This window comes from Herpailurus yagouaroundi, unplaced genomic scaffold (assembly GCF_014898765.1).
Source record: "Herpailurus yagouaroundi ecotype Mexico unplaced genomic scaffold, PumYag 29, whole genome shotgun sequence".
Taxonomy (NCBI): Eukaryota; Metazoa; Chordata; class Mammalia; order Carnivora; family Felidae; genus Herpailurus; species Herpailurus yagouaroundi.
Window position 1 is genome coordinate 70,149,440 of NW_024412377.1, and position 21,444 is coordinate 70,170,883.

General features: G+C 36.3%; 1 protein-coding gene across 1 annotated transcript in view; it reads left to right on the forward strand.

The window, feature by feature from the left end:
* The first annotated feature begins 4,228 nt into the window (after positions 1–4,228).
* PJA2 (praja ring finger ubiquitin ligase 2) overlaps positions 4,229–21,444 on the forward strand; it is a 68,806-nt gene continuing 51,590 nt past the window's right edge. Inside the window, exon 1 of the mRNA XM_040447023.1 lies at positions 4,229–4,370. The gene's annotated coding sequence lies outside the window, so the exon portion shown is untranslated. The remainder of the gene's footprint in view (positions 4,371–21,444) is intronic.

Here is a 21,444-nt window from a genome sequence, read left to right on the forward strand (position 1 = left end):
ATTTTCTGTTTCTTCTTGAGTCAGTTTTTATGGTTTGTGTGTTTCTAGAAAGTTGTCCATTTTTGCCTAGGTTTTCTAAACTGTTAGCATACAAATATTTGGTTTGCCCTTATAATTTTTTTTTTATTTCTGTAACATTAGTAGTAATGTCCTCTTTCCTGGTTTTAGTAATTTGAGTCATCTTTTTATTCTTATTCAGTATAGCTAAAGGTTTGTCGATCTTGTTGATCTTTTTGAAGAACCAACTTTTGGTTTTGTTGAAAACTAGACATTTAAAAAACATAATGTGGAAACTCTGGAAATCAGATTCTTCTTCCTCCCCTCGGGTTTTTTGTTGTTGCTATTTGTTATAGATGCTTTTTGTTTGTTCAGTGACATTGCTGAACTACCTGCACAGTCTGTATTCTTTGTCATGTGTGGCCAGGGAAGATTCTGCTTGGTTAGCTTAGGGCTCAGCTAATAATTAGATAGATTTCCTTAAATGTCTGGAACCAATATATCTCCCAGTGTTTATTGAGAGTCTGTGTGTGCTGAGTCATGGCTTCAACACTAAGCCAGGGATTGCCAATTTTCCCTTAGCCTTCGTTTCTAACTTTTACAGAGCCTCAAAGTCAGCCTATGGTGAATGCTATGGGCCCCCTCAGGTCTTGCCTGATCTTATGCACAGTTTACTGCAGCCCCGGGGCATGTGTGTGGGTTTCTAATGTGTTTGGGTTTCTAGATTCCTATGAATATGTTGGAGTTTTTCAAAGTCCTATAGGACCTTCTCCAACTTTTCCTTTTAAGCTTTTTGGTTAATCTGTTTTTTGTCCCAGCTGTTTCTACTACCTAAGGTGACAGGAAAGTTAATCGATTCCCTCTCATTGTTTTTGACAAATGCTTCTGGGGAGAAGGCTTTTTGCACTGGTTTGGCTCTGAATCAAATCGAATGAAGACAGCCTTGCAAGTGAGATCTTCTAGGGAAGCACAGGTAGGTGAAATTATTCTCTTAGAATTAGGTTTTGAAGGCTCTCCAGTCTCACTCTGCCTCATCAGGTGGCTGCCAGGCTGCTGGTTTTCCCCATGATTGTGGGCTATTGTTTTTCAGTGCAAAAGCAGAACTGGAGCTAGAGGGATTGGGTTAGAATAAGTCAAAACATCACAAAACTTACTGTTCTTACTGAGAAATTCAGCTGTTTTCCTGCATAAATGCTTCCTGGATTGCTGCAAGCCTTTGGTTAATATCTAGAATTTGGAAAAAGTTGACTCTGACAAAATTGCCAGTTTTCTCACTGCTTTTGTGGAGAAAAGAATTTTCAGAGGTCCTTATGCCTCCATTTGGCTGATGTCACTTTAAGACTATAATTGGGGCGCCTGGGTGGCGCAGTCGGTTAAGCATCCGACTTCAGCCAGGTCACGATCTCGCGGTCCGTGAGTTCGAGCCCCGCATCGGGCTCTGGGCTGATGGCTCAGAGCCTGGAGCCTGTTTCCGATTCTGTGTCTCCCTCTCTCTCTCTGCCCCTACCCCGTTCATGCTCTGTCTCTCTCTGTCCCAAAAATAAATAAACGTTGAAAAAAAATTTTAAAAAAAAGACTATAATTAAAAGTCAGGCCCTCCCACTCCTTGACTAGTCAGTCCTCTTTCTATGATATCTGTGGTCACCAAACTTTACATACATCAGAATCGTCTGGAAGACTCGCTAAGCTACAGATTGCTGGACTCCACAGTTAGAGTTTCCAATTCAGGTCTGAGGATGGACCTACCTGAGAATTTGTATTTTTAAAAGTTCCCAGGCAATGCTGATGCTGTTGGTCTGTATCACTCTTTAAGGACCACTGTTTTACATCATATCTTCAACTCATTGCTTTGGGGAATGCTTCTCATCTCTGGAGTCAATAAGAATTATATGTACAAGGCAATAATACATATTATTATCATCTCTATTTACACATAATATATCAGCTAATATGTATTTAGTACTTACAACATGGTATGATATGGTTTACCTTTATTAGGCTATTTAATGTATTCAGTGACTCATGAGTAAATATTATTACTTTTCCCATATTTAAATTGGAAATAAGAGGCCAGAGAGGTAAATAGATTGTCCAGAGGCACACAGCTATAAATGCAGGAGCTATTATGAGAATACAGTCTGTTTGATTATAGAATACATGATTTAAGCCTCCACAGCAGTGTTTCCCAAAAAGTAACACAGATCACTTCTGATGCCTTGGATGACTTTACTTGGGGCATGCATGCAGGATTAAAAACAATGACTCATTGTGAGAAAGTGATTCCTATTTTAGCTCTATTTTTCTATCCTTTGATTACATCATGATAAAAATGCCATTTGTGTGCTTGATCTTTAATATGTGTCTAATGCTTGGTAACAGACCCTTTTAACAGGAAGTGGGGTTTAGGTTCAGAGACTTTAGTAGGCAATAGTTTCTAGCCATTTAACAATTTAAAAAAATTTAAACAATTTAAATTTAAACAATTTAAACAATTTAAAATTTAAAAATTTAAACAATTTAAAAAAAATTAAACAATTTAAAAAAATTGTTTTGTTCACTTTTCTTACTGTTACTTTCAAACTAGAATCGATGATGGAGGTTTTCTTCCATTCATAGTACTTTTATAAACTTTCCCTCTAAAGAAATTGAAAAAAAATACATTTAAAGAAAACAATAAATAATACTGTGAGTAGTATACACAAGTATGAAAAAGATTGAAGTTGAGAAACCCTGCCCCAACAAACATGTTGGTATATCCAATTGGATCAGTATGCAACATCCTAAGGGAGATTAAAGAAATGTGATTAAAGTATGAATTATCTTTCAAAGTGGGAAAACTTGGATGGAAAAAGAGCCACAGCTTCTAGAGCGACGTGTGTAAAAGAGAAATATCAAGTGGGAAATGGTTTCTTGGTAAGAAATGTACTACATGGGTGGGCTGAGACTTGGATTTGATTGCACAAAATGCCTATAACAAATCTCATAACTTAAGTTCCCATAGTAAATTTTGGATAATTTGTTTTAACCAACAGGAAAAAAAAAAAAGTCTGAGATCACTGGCAGATTTTGCAGTTGCCAGGGACAGCACAAGAAGTGGGGCTCTTAATCCTTGGGGGAGGGGACACGATAAATATATCCTGGGCACTGGACATATGTGTGAAAGGAGTTGAGGGGGTTGGGGAATAAGGTGGCAGGAAAGCAGGACTGTAATCAGAGAAGCGGACATGTTCAGGATGAAAAAGAAAGGACATTTGCCGGACAAAGAAACAATTTAGCATCACTGACATGATTAAGTAAACTGTTACTCGTGTTTAAATTAAGGAAGATGTCCAGGGACTACAGCTGTTGTATTTATTTTGGTTACATGTGATGGGAGCTGTTACTTCTCGCCTTGACAGCCGGTTAGCCTCTAGATGCAAACTGGAAGGTTCTAATTAGGCAAGGTCTATAGAGAGCGAAAGCAGGCGTCCGCTATACTCCGCTTCCAACAGAATGAGAAATGAGGATGCAAGGGTGTGATTGTAGGGTGGGAGGGGAAAACCCACTAGATAGTGAGCCGAGTCAGGATGGGCCAGTGTGTCCTTCTTCCATCTATTTTTTCTTGTCCCACTCATATCTGAACTGCAACGCTTTGAACTTTATGTCAGGAGACCTTAACCTTGTCAGTCAGGTTTCCAGTGGAATTAGGATTGATTTTAACGCCTCCATTTTGGTTGTTGCTTCGGGTTTTCTGAAAAAGTCTAGCTGCGCCAGTTCTTCCCTTGGTTCTCCACACCCCCTTCCCTTTCCCTGAGACCCCGCCTTTTCTCCCAGCCTGAACCACAAAAGGCCTTGCCGTTCCAGCCCCATCACGGTGCCCCGCCCCCTGCCCGAACGTCGCAGTGCTGCAGGGAAAGGAGGTGTGCCCAGACCCGGACTGGGTTGAGAGTGGGGGGAGTGTGCCTTCATCCTTCCGCTCTTCGGCCAATCGATGAAGTCCTACTGAACGAGAAGGGAGTACCAGGGAGTACATACGGTCCAAGTATTTTCCCGTTTTTCTGCCACGTCCCAACCATTGACGTGAGCCCACTCCTCGGGTTCCGATTGGACATGTGGATTTTTCCCGCAGAGGCCCTTTGAGTCTATTGGTCGGTGCTGGCCTCGGGGCGGGGCTTGAGTGCCCTCCTCCTTCGCCTCTACCGCGGCGCAAGGGGCGGGACGCGCCGCCACCGCCTCTGCTTCCGCCGCCGCTGCCGCCGCCGCCGCCGCCACCGCCGCCGCTGCCGCCTGCCGCTGCGCGTTCCGCGGGGGAGGAGTCGGAGGCGGAGAAGAAGGCGGTGGTGGCGGGTGGAGGATCGAGCGCTGTTCTCGCTCCGGAGCCGCTGCACAGTTCGGTGAGGGGATTTTTTTTTTTTTTTTTTTTTTTAATCTGGCTTGTTCTGATGTCAGGAATATCAGGGTCGGGGCGAGGAAATTGCTGCCTTCACCCCCTCCGTTTCTTAATTTCTCTCCTCGAGAAGGAGTGGGGCCTGTCCCTGCCCGCTGCGCCGGCCATGGTGGGTGGGGTTGATGGCTGTGAGAGGCCTTCTTCGCCTCCTGGGCCCGGTCCAACCCGGACCTGGGGCCGCGCTCGAGTCCGTGGCCACCGCGCCTGCTGGCCCCAGCGAATGGCATCGATTGATCTCGGGGTGTCCACCGGCCGCTCTTCCCTGCCGCCGCTTCTGCTGTCCTTGGTGCCTTGGCCAAGGACCCCGCTGCCTTTCTGCCGAAACTGGCGGCTGTATGAGTGTGCCCCCCCTACCAAAATCTCACAGCCGCCTTCTCTGTCCATTTCCAGTCACCCCACATAGAGCTGATCCATCTTACGCCACAGGCCTGCGCCCGCCCCCCCCCCCCCCCCAAGAAGCCTTCCGTTGCGGTCGCTCTCCTGGCTGTATTTGCATTTTCTCCGATTGTCACCAAGGCTCGGGTACGCAGTACGCCCTGTACAAATCACAACAATCGTTTTTCTCCCGATATTACCGCCATTCCATCAATGCTTCTGCCGGTTAGCGATGTCAGGTCTGAGCCCCCCTCTCGCAGATCCACCTTCAGTTTTGGCCTCCCTAAGATTACTGCTTGTAAATCATTTTGCGCACATTCAAAATGGTGAGTTTAAAGTCGCCCAGACCAAGTTGAAGAAAAAAGGAGGAGGTAAATACTCTTTTGCAAGGAGGAAGAATAATCTGTTTAGGAGACTTCCCTCTCCAAGGCATTAAAATTTTTTGCATACGCATGGAACCTGCTTTGAGTCTGATGTTTCTGTGAAGTTTACGACTTAAAAAAAAAGGCGCACTGTATTATTTTTTATCATAATCTAGTTGGTCAGTTGAATTTCCTTAAAATGGCAGTCACCTCTGCTGAAGACTACAGATCATTTGAAGAGTATGTAAATAAACATGGTGATAACAGAAATAAACGTTTAAACTATTTTTTTAGTTTTTTTCTCCTAGAATTCATGTCATTTTTATATAAAATAATTTTAAGTGTTAAAAATTAATTACAGAAATGCAAACTTGATGTAAAATTTAACAATTTAGAAAAAGGACTGTCAGGTAAAAGTGAACATTTTTCATCCCCCAGCCCCACTCCACTGTCTAAAGTTAACCATTTACTGTGCATCTTTCTAAATGCATTTCTGAACACATTTACATACATGTAAAGTTGGGTTTGGGGGGGAGAAGTGGGAGGAATACCAGACACATTGGTATATCACTTGCTTCTTTCATTTGTTTTTATGTGTTGGACATCTTTATTTGTTATATATAGGTCTTTCAGATACTGACAAAGGTTAAGAGGTATTTCATTAGTTTGAATGAGCTGTAATTAACCATTCCTTTATTGAAAGACATTTAGTTTTTTTGCAATCACAAATAATGCTTTATTTGAAACCAACTTTTTCATGTATTGATTAGTTTTTAATTACAAACTTTAAATCTTAAATAATTAAAAAAAAATTCAAACAGTGTGGAAGAATGGTAAAAAGTGCAGTTCCCACCCCCCTTGTAGTCCTACCTTTATCCTAAAAGTCAACTGTTAGGGAAACTTCCTCTGTATGTGATTATTTCTGGAGCATGGATTCCTATCAATGGAATTGCTAGGTAAAAGGGTATGCATATTTAAAATTTTGATAACCATTTTTCCCTTTTTTCAAAATTACTTCACTCTTATGCATTTCTTCTCCAGATGAACTTCAGACTCAATTTATAAATTAAATGAAAAATCCTTAGGTTTTTTGAATGATGTCATATTGAAATTTTAGATTGATTTTGGGCAAACTGATCTTTATGATACCAAGCCTCTCCCCTCAGAAAAGTATGCATGTATGGTATGTCTTTCCCTTTTATTCACATCTTGCCTTATATTCTTAAGTATTGAGTTTTATAGGTCCCCCGCCCCCCCCATATGTATCACATTCCTTTCTAATATTCCTAGCTATCTTATGATTTGATTTGCTCTGGTGGATGGAAACTTTCAGTAAAATTTTCTCTTTCTGGTTATAGGAAAACTTTTGAATTTTTTTGTTTATCATGTATCTAATCACTTGAGTTGATGATTGTCTGAAAGTTTTCACAGATTTGTGGCTTTCTTTTCATTTTTTTTTTTTTTTTTATAACTTAGGTGTTTTCCTCATTGCTTTGGCTGGTATACTTCCTATATAATTTTGAATAATAGTGATAGCTAAAAACATATTGTTTCTGTCTTTGAGGGGAATGCTTCTGATTTTTTAAACATCGGTTATGATGTTTGCTGAAACTTTCTGATAAAGAGAATATTAAGTTAAAATATTTTCTTCTGTTCTTGGCTTTCCAAGGTGATTTTATTGTTATTTTTAATTTCGGATGACATTTTTAAAAACCATAGTGGGTATTGAATTTTATTGATGTTTTTGACTTCTTTTTAGTGGTTATATAAGGGCATTACCATTATTCCTTGGTTTATATTTTCCCAAAAGAGTTCCATTTTAAAGAATCACCTTTTTTGAGGATAATTTACATACAATAAAATGTGTGTATTTAAAATAGACAGTTGAGTATGTCTTGACGAACACGTACACCCCTATCACCAGCACCACATTCAACAGTAGAATGTTTTCATTACCACTATCAAGATAGAGAATATTTCTCTCATTCCCAGAAGTTCCCTTCTGCCCTATGCAGTGACATTTTTACCCCTCAGCCCCAGGAAACCATTGTCCTCTCTTTCTCACTGTAAATTGGTTTCATTTGTTCTAGAGTTTCATATAAATGGAATTACATACTCTGTTGCATCTAGCTTTTTTTTCTGTTAGCATGATGGGTTAGAGAATCCTAAATACTTTTCTGTGTTTAACTGATTCATGACTTTTAATTGTTGAGTAGCAGTCCATGGTATTGGTCTATCACAGTTTGTTGACTATTTCACATATTTATGGATAAATGGATTGTTTCCAGTTTGGGGGTATTATTGATAAATCGCTGTAAACATCTGTTCATGAAGTTTTGTGTTTTTCTTGGGTAAATATCTAGAAATGCATCTGTCGCATTGTATTGTAACTGAATGTTTACATGTAAAAACCTGCCACACAGCTTCCATGTACAGTTCCAGTTGCTCTATACCCTCATCAACAGTTGGTTATTTCAGACTTTTTCATTTTAGTCCTTCTAGTGGGTATGTAGTTATATCACACTATAATATTAATTTACATTTATCTAAAGATTAATAATGCTGAGAATTTGCTTTTGGTCCTTTGTGTGTCTTCCTTTGTGAAGTATCGGTTCAAATCTTGCTTATTTGTAAATATTGTTTATCTCACTGAGTTGTATGTATTCTTTGTATATTTTTTTGCAGAAGTCCTTTGACCCACACAGACACATACACACATAATACAGTCTGAAGCTTACCTTTTTATTTTCCTAACTTTTCAGAACAGAAGAGTTTTTAATTTCGATTAAATTCAGTTCATCAATCTTCCTTTTAGGATTTGTGTTTCTGTGTTCTAAGTTTGCTTAGTGGAAAGTTGTACAGATTATGTTTTCTTCTACAGGTTTATAGTTCTGGCTTTTATGACAAGGTGTATCATACCTTTTAAGTGAGTTTTTATATATGGTGTGAGATAAGGATTAAGGCTTGTTTTCTCAGTTCTAGCATCATTTGTTAGGAAACCTTTGATTTCCTCATTGAATTAACTTAGTTAAAAATCAGTTGTCCATATATGTGGGTCTATTTCTGGACTAATTCCTTGATCTTTATACCTGTCGTTTTGCCAGTTCCACATTGTCATGGTTATTGTTGCTTTACAGTAAATCTTGAAATCAGGTAGTGTGAGTACTCCCAACTTTGTTTATTTGCAGTACTTACTTCATTTTTAAGTTTTTATTTGTATTTCAGTTAGTTAACCTACAGTGTAATATTAGATTCAGGTGTACAATATAGTGATTCAGCACTCCCATACACCCATTGCTCATCACAAGTGCCCTCTTTAACCCCCATCACCTATTTCACCTATTCCCTCCTCACCTCTCTTTTGTTCTCTATTTTGTTTGTTCTCTATTTAAGAGTCTGTTTCTTGGCTTGCCTCTCTTTTTTGTCCCTTTGCTCATTTGTAAATTCCACATATGAGTGAAATCGTATGGTATTTGTCTTTCTTTGACTGACTTGCTATTTTTTTTTTAATTTTTAAAGTTTATTTATTTATTTTGAGAGAGAGAGAGAGAGAGAGGAGCAAGCATGAGTGAGGTAGGGTCAGACAGAGTGGGAGAGAGAACTCCAAGCAGGCTCCTCACTGTCAGTGCAGAGCCTGACCCGGGGTTCGAACTCATGAACCACGAGATCGTGACCTGAGCCGAGATCGAGATCAAGAGTTGGACACTTAACCGACTGAGCCATGCAGGTGCCACCTGACCTACTCTTTTTCAAAATCATCCTGGCTGTTGTAGTTTTTTGCTTTTCCATAAATTTTTTTAGAAGTGACTTGTTGGTTTCAGTCTTTTATTATTAAGTATAATAGGGCCTTTTTATCAAATTATTATTATATATTCTATATATTCTATATTACCATTTTAAGTATACTAGGCCTTTTATGAAGTTAACTGTGTTCTCATTCTGTTCCTTGATTGCTGAGAATTTTTAACAAGTGGACACTGAGTTTGGTCAGATGTTTTCACTGTTATTTATTGAGATGATCATATGGTCTGTTAATATTTTATTTTTAAATGTTGAATCAGCCTTGCATTCTCTAGATATCTCATTTGGTCATGACGTATTATCATTTTCATAAATTGGTGGATTAGATTTGCTCATAGTTTGTTGAGTACTGTTTTGTATTTATGTCCACAAAAGATGACTTTTCATGTAAATCTTTGTATTAGGATCATGCTGGCCTCAGAATTTGAAAGTGTTAAATTTTCTGAAAAATTTCCGATAAGAGTGGTCTTTGTTTGATAAATCTTTGCTAGAGTTTTCAAGCTAATCCCTCTGGGCCCAGATTTCTCTTTTTGAAAGGTTTTAAAGGATACATTCAATAGGTATAAGATGATTAGGGTTATCGATTCTTGAAAGTTTTTCGTCTTTGCATGAATCACTTTTACTCACTATATGAATTTTAGTGCTTTGTGTCTTTCAAAGAATTCATCTTTTTCATCTATTCATTGCCGTAAAGTTGTTTCTTTATTATCTCTTTACTGTCTATAGCTACTGTAATGATGTCTTTTCATTTATTTCTCATGTTGACAATGTGTCCTCTCTTTTGCCTTTACTAGTTTGTGTCCAGGTTTATCAATTTTATTAATTTTTCCAAAGATCCAGTTTTTTGTTTTATTGCATTAAAAAATTTTTTTCTTTTCAGTTTCATTGATGTTTGCTCTTTACTATTTTCTTTTTGTATGCTTTTGGGTTTAAATCCAGTGTGTTAGGATTTCTTAAGGTATAAACTTGAGCCATTGATTTGAGACCTTCATTTCCTTCTAAACACTACTTTAGATATTCCCACAACTTTTGTTCTGTTGATATTTTCTAAATACTTAATGTGACTTTCACTTTGACCCATGGTTATTTAGAAGTATATCATTCTTGCACTGGGTGTTGTATGGAAACCAATTTGACAGTAAATTTCAAATTTAAAAACGTATATCACTCAGTTTCGAAATATTTGAAAATATATATATAATAAATATGTAAAATGTATATGTAAACATATCTTTATAATTGATTTCCATGTTTCTCTTTTTTTTGTAGACCAATAACATACTTTGTATAAAGACAGTATTCCGTTTTCTGCAGTCTATTTTATCTGACGTTAATATCACTCTACCTTTCTTTTGGTTAGTGTTTGCATAGTATATCTTTTTACTTTACATCTATGCCTTTATATTTAAAATAGGTTTGGTATAGACAACCCACTTTCTTTTTAACCCATCCTGACAATATGGCTTTTTAATTTGGTTGTTTAGACCATTTATGTGTAATGTAATTATTAATGTGATTACATTTAAATCTCCCTTCTTAGTAGTTTTTTATTTAACCTATAAAAATAGGTTCTCTATTTTTATCTTCATTAGTAGCTCATTACTTATACTTAAGTTTGCCTGTTTAAAAAATTTATACTGGCTTCTTTGTGATTTGTATTATACATCTTTAATTCCAGTCTTTATACAGGCAGTGTTATACCACTTTTTATATGGTATCAGTACTTCATAACAGTATATTGCCAATTTCTTACTATGTTAGCACTACTATTGTTATATGTTTTACTTTTATATATGCCATAAGTTCATAATACCTTGCTTTAGACCTGTGTTTGCTTTAGACCTGCATTCTCTAGTATGTCCTAGCCAGTGTGACTATTTAATTTGAATTTCAAGTAGTTAGTATTAAGTTTAAATTAATTTCTGTATATTAGCCATTTTTTTTAAGTGCTTAGTAGCCACAGGTAGCTTTTAGTTTTCAGATCGAACTGTGTAAGATATAGAACATTTTCATCATCTCAGAAAGTTCTATCAGTGAGTGCTACTTTATACAGTTCTGGTTTGAAGTAACTAAAAATAAGGAAAAAAAATTTTTGCATGTAACTTCACTTTAATTATCTTTAGAGTTCCATATTCCTTTGTAGAGTCAAATGTCTGTTTTGTACTCTTTCTGTAGTTCACGTCTACTGGTAACAAAGTCTCTTGGGTGGGCTATAACATACTCTATTTTACTTTTTATTTTCCTTGCACAGTATTTTGCTGGGTATAGGATTATTTGTTCACAGTGTTTTTCTTATGTTACTTTAAGGATGCCATTTATATTGTCTTTTTGCTTGTATGGTTTCTGACAAGAAGTCAGGTGTAATTCTTCATTTCTCTGCGTCAAAAATGTTTCCTTTATTGTTGGGTTTTTACAGCAGGTTGAAAATGGTTTGTCTGGGGGTACTTGTGTTTTCTATATATAGTGCTTGTTGTGATTGTTTGCTGAGCCTTTCTTAAATTTATGTTTAATCTCTTAAATAATATTTGGAAATTTCTCAGAATATCTTCTAATATTTCATCTGTACCACTTACCAGCTCTGCTTGTGAGAATCTGGTTATGTAGGTGGTAGTTCATTTCATATAGTCCTACATTTCTTGGAGGCTCTGTTTAATTTCCTCCCCACACTTTTTTTTTTTTTTTTTAATTTGTATTTCAGTTTGGGTACTTTTTCATGACCTGTCTTGAAGTTCATTTATATCTTCTTCCCCTGGTCCTTTGATGAGCCCATAAATGCCTTTTTGTTATTTGTCAATGTGTCTTTTATTTCTTTCATTTGCTTTTCCATCTCTTGAAATCCTTGCTCTATTTCCTAACACTGTTCAGTAGTAAAGGTGGTTTGTTTTGTTTTTCTTCTTTTACCTATCCTCTAGCCACAATGGAGGACAGTAATTGGTGTCATTCTGTCGATAGGGTAAGGCTTTTTTTTTTTTTCTTTTCTGTATGGGTGAAAGGTGTAGGTAGGACTTTATTTTATTCACTTGTTGGCAATCAGTACCTTCCTTTCACCCTGAAAGAAGGCCTCTTTAGTCTCCAGCCTGTTCCCAATCTTTTCAGCACCTAGTAGAGATTGATAGATAAGAGCCTGTGAGTGGGTACCAGCTTTCTGTTTCTGCAGTTCTCAGATATTTTGTACTTTCATCCAACCCACACTTTGTCTTTACCTGCGGTGTAATTACCTGAGATGAGAAAATTTAAAACACTCTTTAAAGGAAGATAAGTTATTCTGAGCCTCTAGGAAATAACATTCAGCAAATAAAAAAGATGCATTTTGTAATTTCAAGGGAAACCACTGAAATATTGATACTAAAAGGTATTTCAAACAAGCTAGTAGGTGAAATAAAATGGAATAGTAAAAAAAAAAAAAAAAAATTGACCAGTACCAAAGAAGTCAAGAAAGGAAGAATAAAGAAACAACACATAGAAAGGTGATACTTAAGCTAATCTGTATTATGGCAATTATGTTAAATGTAAATGGTTTAGACACTTCAGTGGCAATACAAATATTGTTAGCCCTTATAAATAAGATTCGTGTATGGGGCACCTGTGTGGCTCAGTTGGTTGGGCGACTGACTTCAGCTCAGGTCATGATCTCACAGCTCGTGGGTTCAAGCCCCGTGTTGGGCTCTATGCTGACCTCAGAGCCTGGAGCCTGCTTCGGATTCTGTGTCTCCCTCTCTCTCTGCCCCTAACCCACTCTCATTCTGTCTCTGTCTCTCTCAAAAATAAATAAACCTTAAAAATAAATAAATAAATAAATAAAGATTCATGTATGTTTAATTTATAAAGAACACTTTAAGTGCAAAATGCATGTAAGATCAAAGTAAAAAGATAAAATTGAGTATTGTCTGCAAACACCAAAAGAAAGCTGATCGTATTAATTTGTACAAAACAGATGTAAGACAAGATGTATTATAATAAGTAAAGAGGAATATATTATAATATGTGGGTCACTTCATGAAGAAAATATAATTGTAAGTATGTGTTCACTTAATAATATAGATTCTGAATGGAGAAATTAGTATAACTAACAGGAAAGATAGGTATGTATTCATAGCTGAGACTTTAAATACATGTTTAAGTAAATGATAGAACAGTTATGTAAAAAAATCAGTAAAGGAATAAAATTTGTATGACATGATTAATCACCTTGACATAATTGACATTTATAGAACATTGTGTTTAACAACTGAAGACTATACCTTTTTTTTTTGTTTAAGTGCACTTGGGATATTTGACAAAATACTCTAATTCTTTTTTTTTTTTTTTTTTAAACGTTTATTTATTTTTGGGACAGAGAGAGACAGAGCATGAACGGGGGAGGGGCAGAGAGAGAGGGAGACACAGAATCGGAAACAGGCTCCAGGCTCTGAGCCATCAGCCCAGAGCCCGACGCAGGGCTCGAACTCACGGACTGCAAGATCGTGACCTGGCTGAAGTCGGACACTTAACCGACTGCGCCACCCAGGCGCCCCAAAATATTCTAATTCTTAAAGAAGTATCAAATTTCAGATCGACATTATGTAGTGCGTGTTTTCTGATCATTGTGGAATTAATTACAGTTCAGTAATAGAAAAATAACTGGAAAGACTCCAGATGTTTAGAAGTTAAGCAAGACATTTTTAAATAGTGCATTAATCTGAAGTCACAATAGAAATTAGAAAACATTTCGATCTGAAAAAACAACAAAATATTGCATCAGAATTTATGTATAGGAACATTTATAACAACATGAACGAATTGTGTTGATCAAAAGTAGATAGACGCAAAAGAGTTCACGTTGTATAATTCCACTTGTGTATTTTAAAACAGTAAAAGCTAATTTGGGGGAGTTGAAGTCCAGAAAGTGGTTGCCTCTGGATTGAGAGGAGTTAATAAATTGGAAGGGGTAAGAGAGAACCTTCTGAAATGATGGTAATGTTTTATATCTTGAACCACATGGTAGTTATTCAGATATATAATATATGTAAAAATCCATTGAACTGTAACATATGTTTAAGAGTTTTGCACTTAATAGTTCTTCAACAAATGAGTGCAGAGAAAAGGAAAATACTTGAAAAGATTTTATCATGAAAATTTCTAAACAAATTTTTGTGAAGTATAAGGAACCACTCTTACACAACATCTTGCATCAGCGTTTTGTCATGCTTGTTTTTTTCTCTTCCCAAACCCACACACATAAGCTCTTTTTTTTTTTTTTTGTGGTTAGCAGGCATCCAAGTCTCTAAATATCATAGGTGTATTAATTTGTTCTGAGCACATTTTGTGAATTTTTATCATCAAATGAAATTTGCTACATTTGGTATGCATAACATTGAATTTTCTATTTTCCTTTTTTTCCTGTACTCTTGTTATTTCTTTTCTTGGCTCACTCATTGACATGGAAATAAATCTGTGCTGTTTCTTGATTTGAAACCGATTTTTCTTGGCATCCCATAGGAGGGTGAGTTGAGCCAGGGCCCTCTTTGTGCCACATCTGAATCAGATCTTCCTATCTAAATGAGAGGTAAATTTGAAGAATATTCTTCATCCTATTTTTTGATGGATTGATATTTTATTCTTCCATCTCAATTTGTCTTCGACTTTAATCCTTTTTTTCCCCCTTAGCCAGTTATATTTCCAGTAAACCAGAGAAAATCTTTATTGTTCTAGTGTGTTGGTTATATTCTCATTCAGTTCTTTCTTCACAGGTTTTTCTGTATGGTTAGTCTTTTAGAAATAGCAGTTTGTAACAATTTTTTTAAATAGAGTAACAGTTTATAATCATTTGGTGAGATAGAGGCTTTACCATAACAGAAATTGGAAATACAGTTTTATAACTACTTAAATACAAAAGTTTGGATTATCAAATGGTCTCTTTCTGATTACATATATTTTATGTTTTTCAGTATAATTTTCACTGTATCAGTGCTGAGTTTATTGTTCCTCTTTTACAATAATTTACAGAAGCATTGTCAAGAAAGGTAATAGTTAAATATGCTTAACCTTTTATCATATTATCTCGTCACATTACTAGGGATAGCAAGCCCATTTGATCTGAGAAGTTTAACAGTTGTACTTTTAAAATTTCTCTCTGATTTAGGTACTCTTATCATTTCTACAGTTGTTCATGTACAGAATCTGGTAGTCATATCCTGGAAGTTTTCTTGTGTATAACCTAGAAGTCCAGCTGTTGGTAATATGTTACTTGATTTACCGCAATTGATTTTATTCATGTGTCTATTTGTTTATAGCAATATATAGGAATAATATCACCTCTGTTCTTATTAATTGGGTATCTATTAATTACATCTAGTGGAATATTTTGCATTGTTTATGTGTAAAAGAAACCATTTGTGCTTGTGACTAGAAGACACGATAAATCTAGAGATAGAAAGAATATATAAGTGTGAGAAGTACTTTAATTGCAAGCTTAGATTGTTGTTCAGAGTAGATACTTTTTTAACCTCTTGGAATATTTGCTTTGCCTTAGTAGCTGAAAATAGAAAGATAATGTTAGTAAACTAAGGTAAAGTGTAATTAGTTCCGGCATATATGGAACAGCTTTCTAGCTGTATTTGTCGTAGTTTATCGTAAAGTCATTTTGTCATGAAGTTTGTATTCTATAACTTATAGCTCAAGTATGATAATAATCACCAACATTCTATATAAATAAATATTTTACTGAAAGGAACTGCAGGCCAGATAATTTTAGAATTTTGTTTTTGTAAGGAATTTTTAAGAGCCATTTTTAGGGCATTTTGCAGGCACATATATATAAAGGGAAATATGAGAGAATATAAAACAAATTTTGCAGAGGGCTGGGAAGAATAATCAAGAATCTTTGCTCTTCATATTGTTGGATTAAATTGTATTTGTGTCTCAACTTTGTTATTTCTAGAAAAGATGCTTTAACTGTGAGTTATTTATAGGCAGCCTAATAAATGGGAGAAAATATTTCCAAATTATATATCTGACAAAGGGTCAATATCTAAAATATTAAGAAATCATAAAACTCAATAGCAGAGAAACAATCCAGTTAGAAAATGGGTAGAGGAAATGAGTAGACGTTTTCCCAAAGACAGTGTACAAAGACAACATGTACCTGGCCAACAGGTACATGAAAGGATGCTCAACATCACTAATGATCAAAGAAATGCAAATCAAAGCCACGATGAGATATCAACTCATATCTGTTAGAATGACTTTTATCAAAAAGACAAGAAATAACAAGTGTTGGCAGGGATATGGAAAGAAGGAAAACCTTGTATACTCTTGGGGGGAGTGTAAATTGGTACAGCCGCTATGGAAGATAGTATGGAGATTCATCAAAAAATTAATAAATAGAACTACCATGTGATCCAGCTATTCCACTTCTGGGTATTTATCCAAAGAAAACAAAAATACTAACTTGAAAAGACACACACTCCCATATTCACTGCAGCATTATTTACAATGACCAAGATATGGAAACAACCTAAGTGTTCATTGATGGGTGAATGGATAAAGAAGATGTGGTATATAGCCAAAGAATGCAAAGGTTTGCTGGCATTCACCACCAGCTAGAAGTACAAAAGAATTTCCTCCAAAGCCTTTGAGAGGAAATATGACCCCATTGGCACCTTGATTTTGAACTTTTAACCTCCAGAATTGTAAGAGATAAATTTCTGTTGTTTTAGACAACACAAAAAAAAAAAAAAAAAAGAAAAGAAAAGAAGGAAGATTGATTGATTGATCTTCCTCAGGCCAAAAAAAAAAAGTGGGTTGTGTGTGTACAGACACATACATACAAAATGGAGTATTATTCAGCTATAAAAAAGAATGAAATGTTGCCATTTGCAACAATATGGATATGGATGGACCTTGAAGGCATTATACTAACCAAAATAAATCAGAGAAAGACAAATACTGTATGATCTCATGTGTGGAATTAAAAAAAAAAAAAAAAAAAAACTCATACATAGAACAGATCAGTGGTTGCCAGAGGTGGGAGTGGGAGGCAGGCAAAATTGTTGAGCACGGGGGCAAAAGGTACAAACTTTCAGTTATAAAATAAATAAGTCATAGGGTTGTAGTGTATAGCATGGTGTTGTAGTTATTAATACCATATTGTATATTTGAAGGTTACTAACAAAATACAAGTTAGAAGTTCTCATTTGTTACTATTTATGGTGATGGATGTTAACTAGACTTACTTTGATGATCATTTAGCCCTATGTACAAACATCAGATCATTATGTTGTATACCTGATCTAATATATATGAATTATGTCTCAGCTTTTTTTTTTAAAAAAGTGAGTTATTTTTGGCTCCCAGCAAATGGGTCACAGGTGTAAAGATCCAAGCTTTCAGTTGAAGCTCTTCTTCTGGAAGTTCAACTGATTTCTCCTTCACTTTGCCTAAAACTTCATTTAAATCAGATTTAAATTCTAAAAGTAAGTGTTCCTGATTCAGTAGCTAGTTAGTGAATATTTATTAGGTGATAGGTAGAATGTAAGAGCTAAGCAACAGTTCTGAGATTGCCAGCAAACAAAACATAAGTATAATTCATTTTAATTCTGTAAGCCATAACCTGGCACTTTCTATGCTGAGAATAAGCAGCTCTTTCAAAGGGTGAAAATATACTTTCATGAGATGGCATTAGAAAATCTTTGTTCTTGGGGCACCTGGGTGGCTCAGTCGGTTAAAAGTCTGACTCTAGATTTGGGCTTAGGCCATGATCTCACAATTCTTGAGTTTCAAGCCCTTTGTGTCAGGCTCTGTGCTGAATGCACAGAGCCTGCTTGGGGTTCTCTGTCTCCCTCCCTCCTCTCTCTGCCCCTCCCCTGCTCGTTCTCTCTCTCTCAAACATTTTTTTAAAAGAGCTTCGTTCTCATAATAGATGGAAATATAGGAAAATTCAGTATCCACATACCTATCTATCCATATCTATCTATCTCTCTCTATATATAAAATAATATAATTTAAGTTATTTGTGTTTGTTAATTTTTACAGGATAATTTGTTATGCTTCAGTAGACCATAGTTTCTGTAGGTGAGAAATTCAGGAGCAACCTGACTGGGTGGTTTGTCTCAAGATCTTTCATGAGGTTACCCTGAAGATGTGGGTTGGGACTGCAGTCATCTGCAGGTTTGATTGTGACTTAAGGTGCTGCTTCCTAGGTGGTTCATTCACATGGCTGTTGTCAGAATACCTCACTTCCTTCTCCTCTTGGCAGGAATACATTGACTTTTCCATAGGACTACCTGAATGATCCCATGATGTAGCAGCTTGCTTTTCCCAGGGAGAGGGAGCTGAGAGAGAGCAAGGTGGAAGCCACAATGCCTTTTATGCCATAATTTTGTTCATTATACATTGTCATTTCTGTCACATTGTATTCAATAGAAACAAGTGTCTAAGTACAACCCACTCTGATAGGGAGCAGATTAGGCCGTGCTTTTTGAAGGGAGAAGTGTTAAAAAAATTTTATCAAAGAATTATTTTTTAATTATTCTACTGTATTAGTCTCATAGAGGTTCGATGATGTTACTGAAGTAGGTAGGCTATGTTGCAAAAATAATAAATGTGTTATTTTTAAATATTATACAAGCTTTGTTATTAGTTGATTACTCACTGGAGTAGAAATATGTTGATACCAAAGACAATTCAAGATGTAGGTCTACTGTCCAATATTAGTATATATTGTGTCCATATAGGAATATGAGCACTCATTACTCTGTTTGCCTAAGTTCCTTTCATTCATTACTATTTATATATATATATATATATATATTTTTTTTTTTTTTTTTAAATCACTTAAACTACCACTAGCTTTCATTTAACTTGCCTGAGTATCAGAGTTGGGATTTAGATCCAAGTGTACCCAACACTTAGCCCTCTCTTTTCATTATATTTCCTTATTTCCATCAGAGAAAGGAGCACGTTTGTTCATTCATTCATTTGTCCAATCATTTACATACATACTGTGTTAGTGTAGTAGAAACAAGCATTTAATAGACCTAGTGCATGCAAGTACAAATAAAGTAAGGCCTTTGTCTTTAAAATCACAACTCTTGGGGGGGCGCCTGGGTGGCGCAGTTGATTGAGCGTCCGACTTCAGCCAGGTCACGATCTTGCGGTCCGTGAGTTCGAGCCCCGCGTCAGTCTCTGGGCTGATGGCTCGGAGCCTGGAGCCTGTTTCCGATTCTGTGTCTCCCTCTCTCTCTCTGCCCCTCCCCCGTTCATGCTCTGTCTCTCTCTGTCCCCAAAATAAATAAACGTTGAAAAAAAAATTTTTTTTTAAAAAATAAATAAAATCACAACTCTTGGGGCGCCTGGGTGGCGCAGTCGGTTAAGCGTCAGACTTCAGCCAGGTCACGATCTCGCGGTCCGGGAGTTCGAGCCCCGCGTCGGGCTCTGGGCTGATGGCTCAGAGCCTGGAGCCTGTTTCCGATTCTGTGTCTCCCTCTCTCTCTGCCCCTCGCCCGTTCATGCTCTGTCTCTCTCTATCCCAAAAATAAATAAACGTTGAAAAAAAAATTTTTTTTAATCACAACTCTTTCAATTCTGCTGTTGGAGGTGTATGTCCTACACGCACGTTTTCCCTTGTATTGTTTTGAAGGTTGTTTTTATTGCCTGTCTATAGCTGCTGGTTATTAAAATGATAACGTGATGACTTGTAGGTTAAATAAGATCTAGAATTAATACTTCATTGATTTAGTTCTTTAATTCTTAGACAACAACACATTTATATATTTTACTTTATGACCATTAGTAAGAAATATGAATAATTGCATTTGAAATGAATAGGCATCACAAATAGAAAGAAGTCATGTGTTACTTATTAAGTGAATAGTGCAAGGAGCAAGAGATTAATTCAGCAAAGCAACATCTCTTCAGAGAGAACTCAGAGACAATGTTTCTGATTCACTTAAGATACAAATTTGGGACTAATGATTTAACCATTTTAATCTTGATATACCACTGTCGTTTTTATTTCTTATTATTCATCCTCCCCCCTCCCTGTTCTGCTTTTTTTTTTCTTTTTATACCTTTTTTTATATGGAAATGAGAAAGTATTTACCACTGTTGTAGATACTTGAGCAGGGCTGGCCTTCAATGAAATAGAAATAATTAGTATCTACAGAGAGACTCTAGTCTACATTTTAGTCATAAGGCATGAATCACTGTTAAAAATGATAATAAAAGAAGCAGAAAACAAGAAACTACAAGAAATTTAGAAGATTATTACAGAGAATACTGAAAGGCTCAAAGTAAAATTGGATGAAATTTACCATCTCATAGAGTGAAAATTAGAAAAGTTTACAGACAAAGGATTACTCTTTGTAGGCCAAATACAGTGAAAATAGCCATTATTAAAAAAGGACATCTTTGAGACAAACTGATATGAGTCTTATTTAAAACAGCCCAATAGTGGCTGTGTAGGAGAAATTATAAAATGGCCTGCTGCTAAAAAAGTCCTTGTGGCATTATAGAATACCACTTATTAAGAAGATATCCTAAATATTCCAGGGAGAAAAATTGGTTTACTTACCAAAAACTGAGAAGTAAATTGTCAGAATGGGATGCCATATTGCAACATGGGATGCTGGAAAACCATGCCTTTCAGAGTTAGGAAAAAAATGTTTTTTCTTGAACTATACCCAAAGTCTGAGGGATAGATGAAAATTTTTTCAGACATGCAAGGACCCAAAGTTTACCTCCTTACATAAAATTTCTGAAACAAATACTTGATCTTCTAGTAAAGACACACACACACACACACACACACACACACACACACACACACGAGAACACGGGATTCAAATCAGGGGACTGAGCTCAGAAGTAGTCAAAAGTTATCACAGCGGGGGTCACAGGGCTTGAAAACAAGTAGATGAAATTTTGTTGGAACACCTTTAGAAAGCAAGTGGAATCACGTTAAAGAAAATTATTAAGAAACGGTGATTTTCAGGACGTATGTACTCTTTCCAGTTCCTTTCCTCTCACTAGCTGTGATCGGGCTTTTACACCTCCCATTCTACCAAAGTTGCTGTTGTCAGAGATCTTCAGTATCCTCCATGTTGCTAAGTTCAGTGGCCAGTTACAGATCCTTCTTATACTTTATTTCTTAGCATTTGGCACAGTGGATTAGTTCTTCTGTCTGAAGCACTTTCTTCATTTGGCATCCATACTCCTGGATTTTCCTTTTCTTTCCATTGGCCTCTGTCAGCTTTCTGGTACTTCTTTCCTGGTCTCTTAATGTTGGATTGTCTCAAGGCTGTCCTTGAACCTTTTTCCTTCTCCAAGTACACTGATGTCCTGTCCAAGTTCATGCCTTTTTGAATGTATCTATATACTGGTAACTCCCAAATTATACTTGCAGCCCAGAATTATTTTAGTCAACTCCAGGCTTCTACTTAACCTTCCTTCCTTTCTTTTTCTTTCTTTCTTTCTTTCTTTCTTTCTTTCTTTCTTTCTTTCTTT